A 15,646-nucleotide genomic window follows, 5' to 3' on the forward strand; every position below is an offset into this window, starting at 1 on the left:
TAACAATTGGAACATGCTCTGTCTCTGATTTAGACTCTTGTTGCCTCACTCTGGATCTCATTTCCAATGCATGGTTGCCTTGTCTGGCCTCAATGAAAGAAGAGGCACTTAGTTCTAAAACTACTCGATATGCCAGGGTGGGTTAGTGATAAAGATGATTTTGGTATATTCATTGTCATGGACCAAGCGTGGGAAGCCCACAAGGTGCAAACAGTTCATTCTTAATGATTCATTACATATATTTATTAGTACACTTAATTATAGTTTTGAAATGTAATTGGTTAATTCTAAATAAACATAAAAGAAGATCACTTACAGGAGTTTGAATTAAGGCAAATGCATAATTTCCATTTATTTAAAATAATAGCATTTGTTCTAGTTTCTTTCCATGTCATATAAGTTTCATCTTTTAAAATAACTCAGTATAGACTGCAATTTCAGGAATATCCCTTAGAATGTTTTTATTAAAATAGGTTAATTATTTTTAATATTCATTACTGTTAATTGCAAAAAAAATCACAGTGATAATCTGAGTATTTTCCCGTAGTAGGCTTTTATGACAGCCTAATTATTTACTAAGATGTTTCTAAGCGTTTGTATCTGGAGGCTACCACAGTATTTCCGAGAGAAAGATCATTATCATCATCATTGTCACCTTGCAGTCAACTATCCTCACAAGATATGAGTTTTACTCTGAATGGTTGCTTCAAATGCATGAGTCAAAGGTATAGCTATTTCCCAAATTACATGATAGTTAACAAATTTAATTGTTTTTAGTTCACAGGCTTTATCATTAGGCAAAGTGATGACATGGGAAAATGCCAAATGCATTAGAAAGTCACCTTGATGATTGTCATTGGAATCACGGTTCCTTCTCTTCCTCATATTAAATCATGTCTAATATCTGGTGACTTGGTAAAACTTCGATTTCCCCTATCTTTTAGTCAGCCATGAACATATTGAGCCTTAATAGCAACTTGGAAGTTTGTCTGGTACGATTATTTCTAGGTTGTCCGTAAAAAATAGATAAATTCTAAATAAACATTTAAGAAAATTTAGGAGGTTTCACTTCAATTATGAAAATAAGCAATATAACGTTATTACATGATAATTTATAGGAAACATTTCTACTGTATTACCACCTCAAATTAGCTAGCTTACTCCTTTAATTTACAGATAATAAGGCAAAATTTGATGAGTGATTTTAATGATGACTGTCCTAAATTGCAATAGAAGGAACGATAATCCAGATAAATGAAGTTCTTCCTGTTTCTAGATCTACAGGTTATCTTGGTATTATATTATCCATAACTTAGCAACAGCACCAGAGTGCACAATTTTGCAATCAGGGATTTACATCAATGCTGAAGACACAAATTACATGAAAGCCGCATATTTTAATTTATATTCCAAATTATTGTCTTTCACATAGCACCAACAAATTATCCAAGCTGACTGCTGAAATAATTGTGTTCATGGAAGAATCTACTTTATCTTTGCTAACTGTTGGATAACTAGCCATCATCTCCGGAATGATGTCAGCAGGCACTTGATGTCTCTCAGCTGTATTTACAGTTTAATTGGGAGCATGAGGTCAATAATTTAATAAAAGGATCAACGGTTAATTTTAAAGGTGACAAAATACTCTACAGGAATTGTTAAATAATAAAAGTAAAGATTAGGGCAGGGCTCCAACTTTACTAATCACTAACACACTGTATGACCTTCAAATATATTTACAGAAATGGCAAGACAAACTCAATGAGCACTGAACAAAAACAAATTAACCTTCTAGGAGAAGATAGCACATCAATGTGTTCCAATCTGACAGCACCCTGGAGAAGATAGCACATCAATGTGGTCCAGTGTGTTCCAATCTGACAGCACCCTGGAGAAGATAGCACATCAGTGTGTTCCAGTGTGTGCCAATCTGACAGCACCCTGGAGAAGATAGCACATCAATGTGTTCCAGTGTGTGCCAATCTGACAGCACCCTGGAGAAGATAGCACATCAATGTGGTCCAGTGTGGGCCAATCTGACAGCACCCTGGAGAAGATAGCACATCAATGTGGTCCAGTGTGTGCCAATCTGACAGCACCCTCGAGAAGATAGCACATCAATGTGGTCCAGTGTGTTCCAATCTGACAGCACCCTGGAGAAGATAGCACATCAATGTGGTCCAGTGTGTGCCAATCTGACAGCACCCTGGAGAAGATAGCACATCAATGTGGTCCAGTGTGTGCCAATCTGACAGCACCCTGGATAAGATAGCACATCAATGTGTTCCAGTGTGTGCCAATCTGACAGCACCCTGGAGAAGATAGCACATCAATGTGGTCCAGTGTGTGCCAATCTGACAGCACCCTGGAGAAGATAGCACATCAATGTGGTCCAGTGTGTGCCAATCTGACAGCACCCTGGAGAAGATAGCACATCAATGTGTTCCAGTGTGTGCCAATCTGACAGCACCCTGGAGAAGATAGCACATCGATGTGGTCCAGTGTGTTCCAATCTGACAGCACCCTGGAGAAGATAGCACATCAATGTGGTCCAGTGTGTTCCAATCTGACAGCACCCTGGAGAAGATAGCACATCAGTGTGTTCCAGTGTGTGCCAATCTGACAGCACCCTGGAGAAGATAGCACATCAATGTGGTCCAGTGTGGGCCAATCTGACAGCACCATGGAGAAGAAAGCACATCAATGTGTTCCAGTGTGTGCCAATCTGACAGCACCCTGGAGAAGATAGCACATCAATGTGGTCCAGTGTGTGCCAATCTGACAGCACCCTGGGTGTTTTCCTTACTACACAGTAACTATTACCATTACAAACAAAAGCATTGCAAACTTTGAATCATAATTATTTCATGTAACTTGTTTTTGGAAAGCACTGAAGAAGTGTGGTACCCCTCTACTTTCAACTGCTTCTGAGCTAGTTTCTTATTTAAAAAGAAGAATAAATGAAAACAGAAAAATAGGAATGTAGAGATGTAATTTAAGCATGCATAGAACAAATTTTATCATATGTGAATACTCGTAAGGTACTGCTCTGGCATTTTCCACAAACTTCTTTCTTTATAAGTTGAAATTCTAAGTGAATGCATAGAGAAAATATAGAAACAAATTGAATGTCAAGAGATAGTTCAATAGTTCTCTTTGCCTTTCAAAAGATTTTCTAGAATATTGGTAATTCAGCCATCTTCCCAGAATGCAAGACTTGGATTTACACAGGCCTTCATATTACATGGGTACAAATGAATTAGCACATTCAAGCAAGAAGAAATGTGTTGTATGCAAATATACTTCATATCTTTGTTGTTATGTAACAATTTAATAAGACAAGATAAGCTGACTTATCATCATCATCATCATCATCATCAAGAGCTCTTCTTTCATTTAACAAGACACTTTCTCATTCTATTTGTATCATTCCTATGTATTGCCTTGCAGTATAGTGCTGCCTCAACCTCCATAATATTACTCTCAAAATCAATTGTCATTTTTGTGGCTTTACCTAAATCAATATGGTTTTTAGAAAAGGTCAACAACCAAAACTACTAAAAACAAAATTATTGGAAATTGATTTTGACAAAGTAAAATTTGTTTGTCCTCTATGTCATCAAAGTTTTTGTAGCATGTAATTTATGAGGATGTGCATTTGTACAGTTGTATTTCTAATTTTCATCATAAAACATTACAAATTATACTGAAATTATTTTTCATGTAGCTCATGTTGAGATCAAGATCTCAATTTAGAAAAAAATAGCAAAGTCCATCAATGTTGGTGGTCATTATTTGTAATAAAGCATACAAATTGCTTTCAAATTTTGTATTAAAGGAAAGTCATAAAAGCTTTCATACATTTGAAAAACGAATTAACTATATGTTAAAATAATTTACTTAAGAAAATGAAATACAACAGAGGTAGAAAAACAATGTATTATTCAAGTAAATATATAAAATCATGTATTGTAGCGATGTAAAGAAGTAACATATTTATTAAAATATTAAGAGTTGAAGTATGGCACATTTATGGCTAAGCACTTAAAATAAAATAATAAACACCACATATAAATTTTTCTATTATAAAGAGAAAAACCAATATCAAAACTTGGTCAAGAATTGCTTTCAAAAGCAATGAACTTGAGACTAAGATTTATAAATGAGTAGCAACCCTCATAATTATTTCTCAATTGAGAGAACCTCCAACTAAATAATGTCTTGGAATTTATTTGTTTTTCTTCTAAAATTCAGTGAACTGTTTATTTACATACTTGTACATTTTAATAAGTATGAGAGCAATTAACATAGTAGCAATGATAACATAGGTAGGATTTACATTGTATCAGGAATTTTAAATAATTTAGGAAATGTGCATTAATAATGTTCAAAAATTTTGTTATTTTATATGAAATTTTATAATCTGTGGATGCTAATTATGACACGGTGTTCTTGATGCAATTTTGCATATGCCAAGTATATATTAAAATAAATATTTTATGCTAATCATCAGATTATTCAAAATATTATGAAATAAGAAAAATTTATAAAATGTAAGTATTTTTGTCAAGTTATCTGTCCTCTATCATTGGAGATCAAGAATATTTCAATAATTCTTCAATTATGTCTTTTCAGTTGAATCTGAAGTACATTAAAAACCCTGGGTCCTCTAGACATTATTATGTTTGTGATTAATGACTAATAAAAATAATTGTGAAGGCATGTCAGCATAAGTCATTATACATTTATACAATTCTTTTTTGTACTGGAAATCTTTGATAATGTTGGACTGTGTGAGTTAGTGAGAATATTAAGCCTGTGAAATAGTATCAACAAAATAAAAACAATAGCTTGTTTTTTGGTGAAACAAAGACTTCTTGTCAGTATCAAAGATGTGTTGTTGTTTAACACACAATTTTTCTATTGGAGAAAGAAACAGTAATATTCTTTCATGTGCTTTAAGTATATGTGTTGTTATAAAGAGTAGTTCCACAAAGCTGAATGAGTTAGAAGCTAATGGTGGTCAGACAGAATCTACAAAATAATACAGATATAATTTGAGTTCACATGTGTTTTCATTCAGAGATACTTTGCACCAACAAGTGATGGCACTAGAATTGGTAACATCTGACAACAATTTGAGCACTGTGAAGGAGTCTGTGCCACACACAAAAAATGTACTTTTTGTGGTTACTATGGCTTTACTATGGTGATTTATGCTTTTTTTTTCATTAATTTTGCTTTGCTTTTCATTATTCAGAAGCCCAAAGTCTCTTCATGGGATCATGCCTTGGTCAAGTTTTCATGTCTAAATTTCAATGTTTGCTAAATGTTTGTCAACTAGGATATCAGATTTTTCCCTTATGTTCATAGTGTTTAAGGGATTATTATAGTGTTTTTTAAAGAAATATATACAATTTTTAGCATATTCTTTTTATTGATACTCTTTAAATTTTAAGATGCAATATTAATTTTGAATGTATACTGAGCTTCAGCAGACTCTGTGTATTTGACTTTAGAGGACATGTAAGGATGCATGTTTACAAATTTACCTGGAACATTGAGAGGCTTTCTCGTTAGTTTTCTAGGATACTTACTACATGCATGGTATATGGTCATGTCTATGGTAAATTTTATATGTGCCTTACAGTGATAAATTTATTGAATAATTAATTTTGATTCATATTTTTCTAAGTTATGACTGCAAAGCTAATTCTATTATTTGGAGGTGGTAGAATTTTATTTATCTATTTCTTCACTCAACATATGTTTCCATCCCATTTTATCTGAAAATTATGTCCTCAAAATAAAAATGAGTGTTTAGCGAATGAGACTTAAATGGTGATAAACTCACTGTATTTTCCGTAGAAAAATAAGAGACACTAAAAAGCCAATTTATATTTTTGTAATATATATTAAATTTATGTAATCTATTTTAATATTATATTTTAAATATTATATATATATATATTTCATCAAGACAGTGTTTCTCTGTGTAGTATTGGTTGTCCTGAATTCATTTTGTAGACCAAACTCGCCTTGAACTCACAGACATCTGCCAGCCTCTGCTTTCCTGAGTGCTCTTCTTCAAAATATATTTTTATCATATTTGTCTGCCCTCCTCTGGATCCATTAATTCCATTTTTTACTGACTGATATTCATTCCAAGTTCTAGTTTTATTTTGAACCTAGTAACTTTTCTTAGTGTTATTTACAGGTGTGGATGTGAGGGTGTTTATATATAGCATATGAACACAATAAAGTAGAAGAGGGAGTTATTTCAATTGCAAAATATACTGATTGAATAGGGAATATATTTAAATGACATGGTTGCACTGAGAAATTTATTACAATATGGAAGTTTAACATTTATACCTACATAGAAATTGTTTTTAAGTATATAAATGTATTATTTTAATTTTCATGAAATTTACTTCAAACATTTGTAAAATAAAGCAAAATGAAAGCTATTTGATGGGATAGATATTAGAAAATAAACATGAGTGAGGAGTATGGTAAATTATGCAGATGGTCATTCCGTGTGTGTTGCTAGTTTTATGTCAACATGATACAGCTTTCAGCATGTTAGTGGAAGAACCATCAACTGAGAAATATTCAGAAAATGCCAGAACATTCAGCTGTAAGCAAGTATGCATGTAGACCAATTTCTTGATTAGTGAACCACTAGGAAGGACCCAGCCCCTTGTGGGTGGTGACAACCCTGATCTTAATGGTCTTGGGTTCTATAGAAAGCAGGATGTGAAAGCTAAGAGGGAAGAGCCAGTAAGCAACACTTCTCATTAGCCCTGCCTCCAGGGTCCCAGGATAGTTTGAATTGCTGTCTTGGCTCCCTGTAATACACTATGATTTAGAATACATAAGCCAAATAAGCCCTTTCCACTCCAAGTTGCTTTGGTCACGTTGTTTCATCATAGCAACAGTAACTCGAACTGTGAAATGTGGTTAAAATTTTACTTTAAATTTTAAGATATTTAAATTACCTTAAAGTTGACTTTCATGTGAAAATATCTATTTAATGAATTGGTTTTCCATGAGAAACAGGTTAATTATCTTTATAGATACTTTATAGATACAAGCTAATTTTTGTGCTGATACATTGTATGCATATCAAAACACTTAATCTCTATCTCTTCTGAATGAAACACAAGTAATATTCTAGTGCAATTGCAGCACTGTTATTTCCCGTATTCATGAAAGTGAGAAACAATTATTAGGTTGCTCTTTGCTTGCTATATTAACCAATGAAAAACTTGTAATAATAATTTTAATTTTTTATTGAAATATGCATACAAATACTTTTAAAGTATATTGCATAAGAGAGCACGGTAGGTTTTTTCTTTGTTTGTTTGTATTGTTTAAACCATAGTAAATATCACAGTATTAGTGTATAGGCTCAATTGTTGAAACTAGAATGAATAACATAAATAAATACAGTATTTAAAAAACAGTCTGTGAGGTTCTGTTAAGTGAGTATGGCTGTGTGAGAGTCACATTGTCTCTAGTATTACAGCACATCAAATAGAACGGGGAGCAAAAACTAATAAAACTCCTTTAATATGATTAAAACTCAACAATTTATTTTTATAAATGTGGAGATTTTAGCAAACAAGATTTTCATAAGTGCACTAGGAAACACTTTATATTCTAAGTGCACCAGCCAATTTATTCCATTAAAATATTATCATGTATTTTAGTAATTATCTTACATGAATTTTATGTATCAACATTTTAAAATTATTTCTATCTCCTTTGACTGTATTTGTATCCAATGATCAATTATTTTGTTTCAAACCTGAAGTACTTACAAAATAAAACACCAAAAGACCACATAATTTTTATACAAATGGCTAAACTTCTCAACTGAATAGTCCAGATTGTCATCTTGGCTGTGAGTAAAATGGTTTTAATTGATACATAAAGATTGTGTGATGTATTTTAAAATACTGCGTTTCTAGATCATCAAAGTAAAGAAAGTGAACAACTTATCCAGCACACTAAAGATTCCAAGTTCATTTGAGGATTAGTCACTGAAGTCAATTGCATTTGAAAATATCAGATGCATTTTTCTGTAAATTTCATATCCCTGGTGGCATCAAATGCAGTATTATAGATCAAATCTTTTCGTTATAGAAGACTAATGGCATTTATAGTATGAAACTGTTTGGATAACCACCATCATCCATATAAGCTTAAAATACCTTTAATCTTTTCAGTGTCTAATAAGTTAATACAATTCAATCTTAATATGACTAGATTCTTTGAGCCACTTACCAGAATTTTGATCCTATTAGCAATCACCTGAATTGGATAACTGTTGTGGTAAAAACTAAGACATAACAAATCATCTCCCTGAAAATATAATATATAACAGCCTGAATTTTTGTTTTTTCATTTACATTGTAAAGGATATATTCTAGTAATTACATTTTTTATTTTGTAAATAAGATTTTTAGTGTGTTCAAACCCAGTTACTTTTACTAAATATCTTTAAGATATGAAGAATTAAATAATCCAGATTGTCAAGATTTCACTCTTTTGTTTATTTTCTATTGATTTAATAATTCAAGTATTTATGCTTTTCTGTATGTAATTCCTGTGGACATTTGCTTATGGATCATTTATTTTTTAATATCTTTTGGAAAAAGGTATAAGCAAATTGTTTTCATATTTAAAATAAGTTTTTATGATATACTTTGGTTTTTCTTTTCTATTATATTATTTAGGGTGAATAGTTGTTTTGCATGCATATCTATCTGTGCACTAGAAGCATACTGTGTGTCTGGAGTACAGAAGAAAGTGCTAGCTCCCCTAGAAATGCAGTGAAAGACTAGAAAGTTGCATGCTACTGCATGGGTGCTGGGTAATCTCAGTTGTGTAGATGAGAAATCCTTCACTGCTGTTAACAGCTGAGACATCATTCTAGCCTGTATGAATGCTTTTCAGTAGACCTTGTTGATTTGCCACAATAAAACATGTTTTAAGGATTTATTCAAATTTTAATATTGTGAGCATTAGCCTTCATGCATGTTTTGTACCATTTTTATGTTTGGTACTCTAAGAGGCAAGAATAGGGAAGCTAAGCCCCTTGGAGCTTAGTTACTGATGGTTTTGAGGCAGTCAACATACATGTTAGGAAGCAAACTTGGTTAATTTGTGAAGGCAGCAAGAGCTTTCCAACGGCTGACCCATTTCTTTATAACATGCCAAATGATTTTTTAAATTATTAAGTTATATTTAAAGCAATGTAAAGCTGGATTGAGTAATACTTGAATACTAGCAATGTCTGGAAAAACGTTATAAGCAAATTATTTTTTCTGTTTAATATTTATGCTGAAGTGTAACTCCCTTTAATTTATGGATTCTGGCAGGGATGTAGTAATAAATGTAGTAGTAAATATAAATAATAATTATAAAACATAATAAACATCTGAATAAATAAATAAAATTTTATTTTAGAATGAACTAGAATTTTTAAAGAACTTGGAAAAGGTATACTATCTAAGTTTGATATTATATATGGTTTAAACTTAAGCAAATTCTTTTAACCAGCAAGGAACAGGTGCAATCCACTTAATCCTGATCCAGTGTCTACTATTTGTAGAGATTCAAAGCCATGCATTAAATACAAGAAACATCACTCCTTTTTTTCTTATTCTCCCTCTATCTCTCTCATTGCTGCTCATGACACAATGTGCATTGCCTTTAGGGATTATCTCACTAGCTTAACTAAGAAATCTTAGAAATAATCAAGCAACAGAAGACTTATACTGCCATTTCAGTTTCTTATCTGTAATTGATCCCTCTATACACAATTTAGCCTCAGGAAGAAGCACGACAGAAGCAATGACAAAAGAAATCTGTAAGGATTTTCATCTGTGGGAATTGGCAATATTATATCTTTTCTTTAAATTATACTGATTATTAGAGAAAAGGATACTGTAAGAGTAGAAGTTTCATGTGGAAGTCTAAAATTACTAGGAATGATATGAAACTGTATTGTAGGTGGATGTTGAATGTCCCTTAAATGAATAAGTATTGAAATAATAGTTCTAAGATTTTGAGGAAGTGGTAGAACCTCTGACAGGAGGCTCTTCTTTTGTTCTTAGGTCATTAGACCTGTGGGCTATTGTGTAGCCCCATTCTCTTCTTCAGTTAACCCATATAACTTAAGAGGATAATAAAACTTTAATTATAAACTCACAGAAATTTGTACAGTTAGCCTAACTTCCTCAAATAGTGACATCTTATAAAACTGCAGAATAATGTCAAATAATTAAATAGTAATGCTGATACAATTGTCATTAGAAATACTGACTAGATTAAAGTTTTATTTCTTTAAAACTAAGAACATAGTTAAATCAAATAATGGTGTGAACACTAGTGATGAGACACTGAAGAAAGGAGGGAGGGGTATAAAGTGATAAGGAAGATGGGGGGCGGTAAGAGAGGGATAGTTAACCAAAACAAAGGTTCATTCAAAAGCCATAAGTACCTCTTACTTTGTAACATAAGAAAAAGATACAGGCTGGAGGTAGTGGTAAATGTCTTTAATCCCAGAATTTGGGAGGCAGAGACATTTGGATTTTTGAGTTTGATGGCAGCCTGGTCTACAGAGGAAGTTCCAGGATAGCTAAAGCTAAACAGAGAAACCATGTCTCAAAAAAACCTTGTGTGTTTGTGAGTGTGTGTGTGTGTGTGTGTGTAAACAATATATGTATGTATATATATGTATATATGTATATGTATATATTCGAAAGAACTTAAGAGAGATATCCCTTTATTATGGCTATATTAATCTGTGAGTAACTTCAGAATGTAGTAAGTTTCAGTTTGCAGAGATGGCATTAGTTGTAATGTGCTTTCTATGCACACAGGAACATTTCAGTTTTGATTTGCAAAACTCCCATTAAAAAGCTGGATATAACAGCATCCACCTGTAGTCATAGTGCTGCGAGGGAAATACAACAACAATATAAAAAAAATCAATGAAAGAAAGAAGGAATGAAGGAAAGAATGAAGAAAGGAAAGAAAGAGACAAGGCTCCCTGCTCATTTCTTGCTAATCTAGTTAAATCACTTAATTCCAAGTTTCAAGAGAGACTCTAATTAAAAACCAAAATGAAAACCAATTTAAAAAGACACTTGAAATGCACTTCTGCACTCTACAAGCATGTGCATTGACAGAAATGAGTAATAATACAAGCATCATAGGCACTGTTACATGCAACACACAAACACACAATGTAATACCTTAAACAAGCAAATGCAGTTTCATTTTTAAATAAAATAAAACTACTTTCTTTGTGCTTCCTAACAGCTAAAAATGTGATGGATTAGTTACCAACTATATTAAATAAAATGACATATCTTTGTTACTTTGAGGATGTTGGTAGTTCAATTAAATTAGACATGGAAAGACACAATCATTTTTTGCTGGCCTGTATATGTTCATCTGTTCCCTGTGTCAGAAAAGGCATGTAACCCTTAGTCCAAACACTCAGAACATTTGTATATCTTGCTTATTTTTGCTGATGGGGAACAATTTTGAAGTGACAAGCACTTCTCGGCACTCGTTACTTACTGAATTTTTAAAAAGAAAAAATACATGATTTCTGTTCAACCTGTGTATTGTGGAAACTTCCTTTCACATAATTACTCTGCTGTCGTTATCTTGTATTAAAATTACTCACAGTTCTATTTCTTAAAGTCCTATTATTCATATCAGAACTCATCATATTTCTGTGTGGCCTTTTAAAACTTAATCATCGCATCCTTTTTTTTTTTTTTTTTTTTTTTTTTTTTTTCTCAAATGCTTGTTTGGTAAAGTTCCCCAGTGCCTCAGGAGAAAGCACATGATGAAGTGAGATCATTAGAAGGTCTGAGTCTTTTTCAATGATGATCTAATGGGAGCTTCTCGTGTTTCTGAAGAGAGGAAACTGGTATCACTCTGCAGATCACTTACTTATTTCCCTTTCTGGGACAGGCAAATAGCCAGTAAGACACTCAGGGTGGTTTTCTATTGATTGTCCTGTGGCTGGCAGAACACTAGACTACTCTGTCTTTGAAGCAGTATAATTACTATTGTGAGAAAATATAATTCTCATCAGGAATAATAAGCATGAGGATATGAGTTTTTAAATTCAGAAGTGAAGTGATGGCCTGGTTTTGGGAAAAAATGACACAACTTATCCAAATTATGATTGCTCTGGACAGTGAAGAACCTCTGCCCTATAATCTCACTTGACAAAATGCATTCAAGTAGAAGTATTTGACTAATAAACTATATTCACAGTTTCAGCCATTCATGTAGGCAGGTGTAGTGGGCATAATGCTCCTGTATTTCAAATGATTTCACATTTGGATATGCTACTCCAGTGTATGGATTTTGTCCTGTGGTTCAGAGACTACAAAATAATACTTATGTCAACATTCCTGAGAACAGATTGTATTCAGCAATTAAGTATGACTACCTTTGAGAAAAGGACAATTTATATTATAAGTAAAAAAAAGAGTATACTTACTAGGTTGAAATGAAATAATCAGAAAAAAAGAAAAAATAATCCTCCTAGTAGTTTAAAATTACACAATCATAATGACTTTTGTTAATCATTCATAAATACATAAACAAACACTAAAGTAATAGACACAAAAGAAATATACAAGTAAGAGTTAAATGAAAAAGGTTATACTGATCTTAACAGATTAACATGCCAATAATAAGGATGTGTACGTCCAGGTTGTGCAACCAAAAACAAAATCATGCCCAGTGCTGCTATAAGGAAAGTCCTGGTGATGGGCTTCAACTTCCGTTTTCTTCCTAGAAAGAGAATGTGCAGATTCTTGCTTCTTCCCAGAAAGAATATGTGCAGATTCTTGCTTACTGTAAACCAAATAGAAGGTTTTATTTTACTTTGTGCCCCTTCTCCCATATTTATCCCTAAGTACTTTCTAAATATATACCTTTATACCTATAGGTGCGTGTAGTCTCTCAGTTTAAAGAAAATTCTCTTTGCAATAGGTAGACCATTATAGAAAACCTCAAGAGATCAAAATACTTATTTTTAGTGTCCAATTTTAACTTATACATTTACAACACAATTCCAGAATCCCTGGATGGAGAGGCCTGGTGGCACTCAGAGGAAGGAAAGCAGGCTACCAAGAAGAGACTTGATACCCTATGAGTGTATACAGGGGGAGGAGGTCCCCCTCAGTCACAGTCATAGGGGAGGGGAGTAAGGGGAAAATGGGAGGGAAGGAGGAATGGGAGGATACAAGGGATGGGATAACAATTGGGTTGTAATATGAATAAATTAATAAAATATATTTAAAAAATAAAAAAATAAAGTCATTGAAAATAAAGTGAATGTGGAAAGATTGTAAGACCCAGAGAAACAGTGCTTTTGCTGTCAGCTTATGTCTCTTCTGAATGTCAGAGAGGCTGCACCCATTAAGTGTCATAAACATGGCTGTGTCATCAACACAACTGCTTATACAAGTGCTCCACTTTAAAACCAGTTCAATAGCAACAAAAACATGGACTTTCGAAGTTTTTCTTTACATGAATTATAATACAAAACCGTAAGCCTGGCCTACAGAATGAGCATGACCCTACTGTCAGGTGTGTAGCTAAGCACAATGTACAGCTGTTACTGTTCTTGCATTTTCCGTTATGGGAAAAAAAATTAAAACATTCCATAATGTAACTCTGTGTAATTAAAGGCAGTCATTGAATTTATTTCATGAGAATACTTTGGAGATCTTCTACTACCTTAGTTGAAGAAAATTTAACTTCCTGAGATTGTAATTGTGTTCAAAACAAACAAACAGAAAATCACAGTGTTTCAGTCTCTTGCACTTGCCTTACCCAATCTGTTTCTCTCTCTTCCTAAGGCAATCTATTCATTTGCTATCATCTATTTCATTCTCAACCCTGAAGATTATTCTAGAAGAAAATACTGGAATAGATGTAACATTTTCTCAAGGAACACATTACAGTGAGAAAAATCAGTGACTATTGGGTGTTTTGGTGATTGAGTCACTAAAGAACAACATTTTCATATGGGTAAAAATGTTAATATTGGTATTTGTAATTATTTTAAAAGCATGGATCTGTTTAGAGTTTGTCACACTTATTCTAATAATAATATGAATGTCTTAATAACATGAGCTTAAAATCTACTCTGCCATGTCTGAAATGGTTTCGAAATAGCAGGCTGTGTTAGGTGAGATGAGTTCAATGGAGGCAAGTAGTGATTATAGCTCATATTCCCAAATGTCTCAATTGCAACCTTCTCTAGGCAGTTTGCCAGCTCTTTTTTCTGTCTAGACACAAGTAGAAGTTTCAATTGCTCCAAGGTCACTTTCTGACTTCTGACAAAATCAATTGAACTAGTTTTTTGTTTGTTTAACACTATTTTGAACTCTTTATTGTTTTATTTCGTGACCTTAAAATTTATATCTCTTTTAAAATAACTGACAAACAGTTCAAACCTGCTCTTCAATGTATGTGTTGCTTGTTTTATTTTAATTCAATACATTTTCCAATAACAACATATTAATTTTATTATTAATTTTGCTTAATGCATTATTGCCTCAGTAAATTGATAAAAGAATGAGTAACATAACAGAATACCATTTTACAAACTCAAATATCATTAAATTAATGTGCAAATCTGCTGTTTTAATCTGTTTTAAAGCATTAAATTATTTCTCTTTTATAAAACATACCATTGTAACTGAATATAGTTCAATTATTAAGACATAAAACATTTTCCTTGTGTATGTACAAAGTCATAAACTACATATATTTTATATTTTCAGTATTCCTATTATTTAATTCATGAATAAATTAGCAATTAAAATATAATATTTTATTCAAGTTTTTGATGAATAGTTTATATTAAAGTTTTTACTGAAAACATGAGAAAAATAGCTTGCAACCAATAAATAAACTCTATACTGATATATAAAAATAATATATGTAAAAGCATTTAGTATGAGAATTTTAATTTAATTCAAATAACTTGAGTGTTAATGGAAATACATTATAATATATTTGAAAAAATAAAAACTTAGACAAAAATATTTCTATGTTGCTAAGCAAATGACAACTACCATATGGGGTGATTATCTATCTGAAGGGACACTTAGTTGGCTATATTTTCTCAGAGTATATTAGTGGTGGTAATATATCTTACATTGCTGATTTACTGAAACTCCAAGGTAATGTACTCAAGTTTATTTGGCTTGTGACTTTTTCTATCCCTATGATGTGTAAACTCTGCCTTCAAAGTAGCAGCAGTAGTGAAGTGAATGTGCCTTTATTGGGATTTTGTATTAATTCAATAAAACTTTCCAACATAACCTCTTCTACTTGACTGTATTCTCAAAAATATTTCATGATGAAAACAAAATCAGTACTTGTGTCAAAAGTTTTCTTTGACATTTTAATAAAAAACAATGTCATAATTACTACAATCATTTACAGTTATTTATAAATGAAAACAGGTTTTAACAATTAACAAAATAAGTCTCTTCAGTGAGGGAAATTTCACTACTGGCTAAAGAAAGAGAAACCTGGACAGCAACCCAGTCACACTCTTGACCTAAAATCTGCCCTGTCTGCA

The sequence above is a fragment of the Acomys russatus genome, chromosome 18 (genome assembly GCF_903995435.1).
Source record: "Acomys russatus chromosome 18, mAcoRus1.1, whole genome shotgun sequence".
Classification (NCBI taxonomy): Eukaryota; Metazoa; Chordata; class Mammalia; order Rodentia; family Muridae; genus Acomys; species Acomys russatus.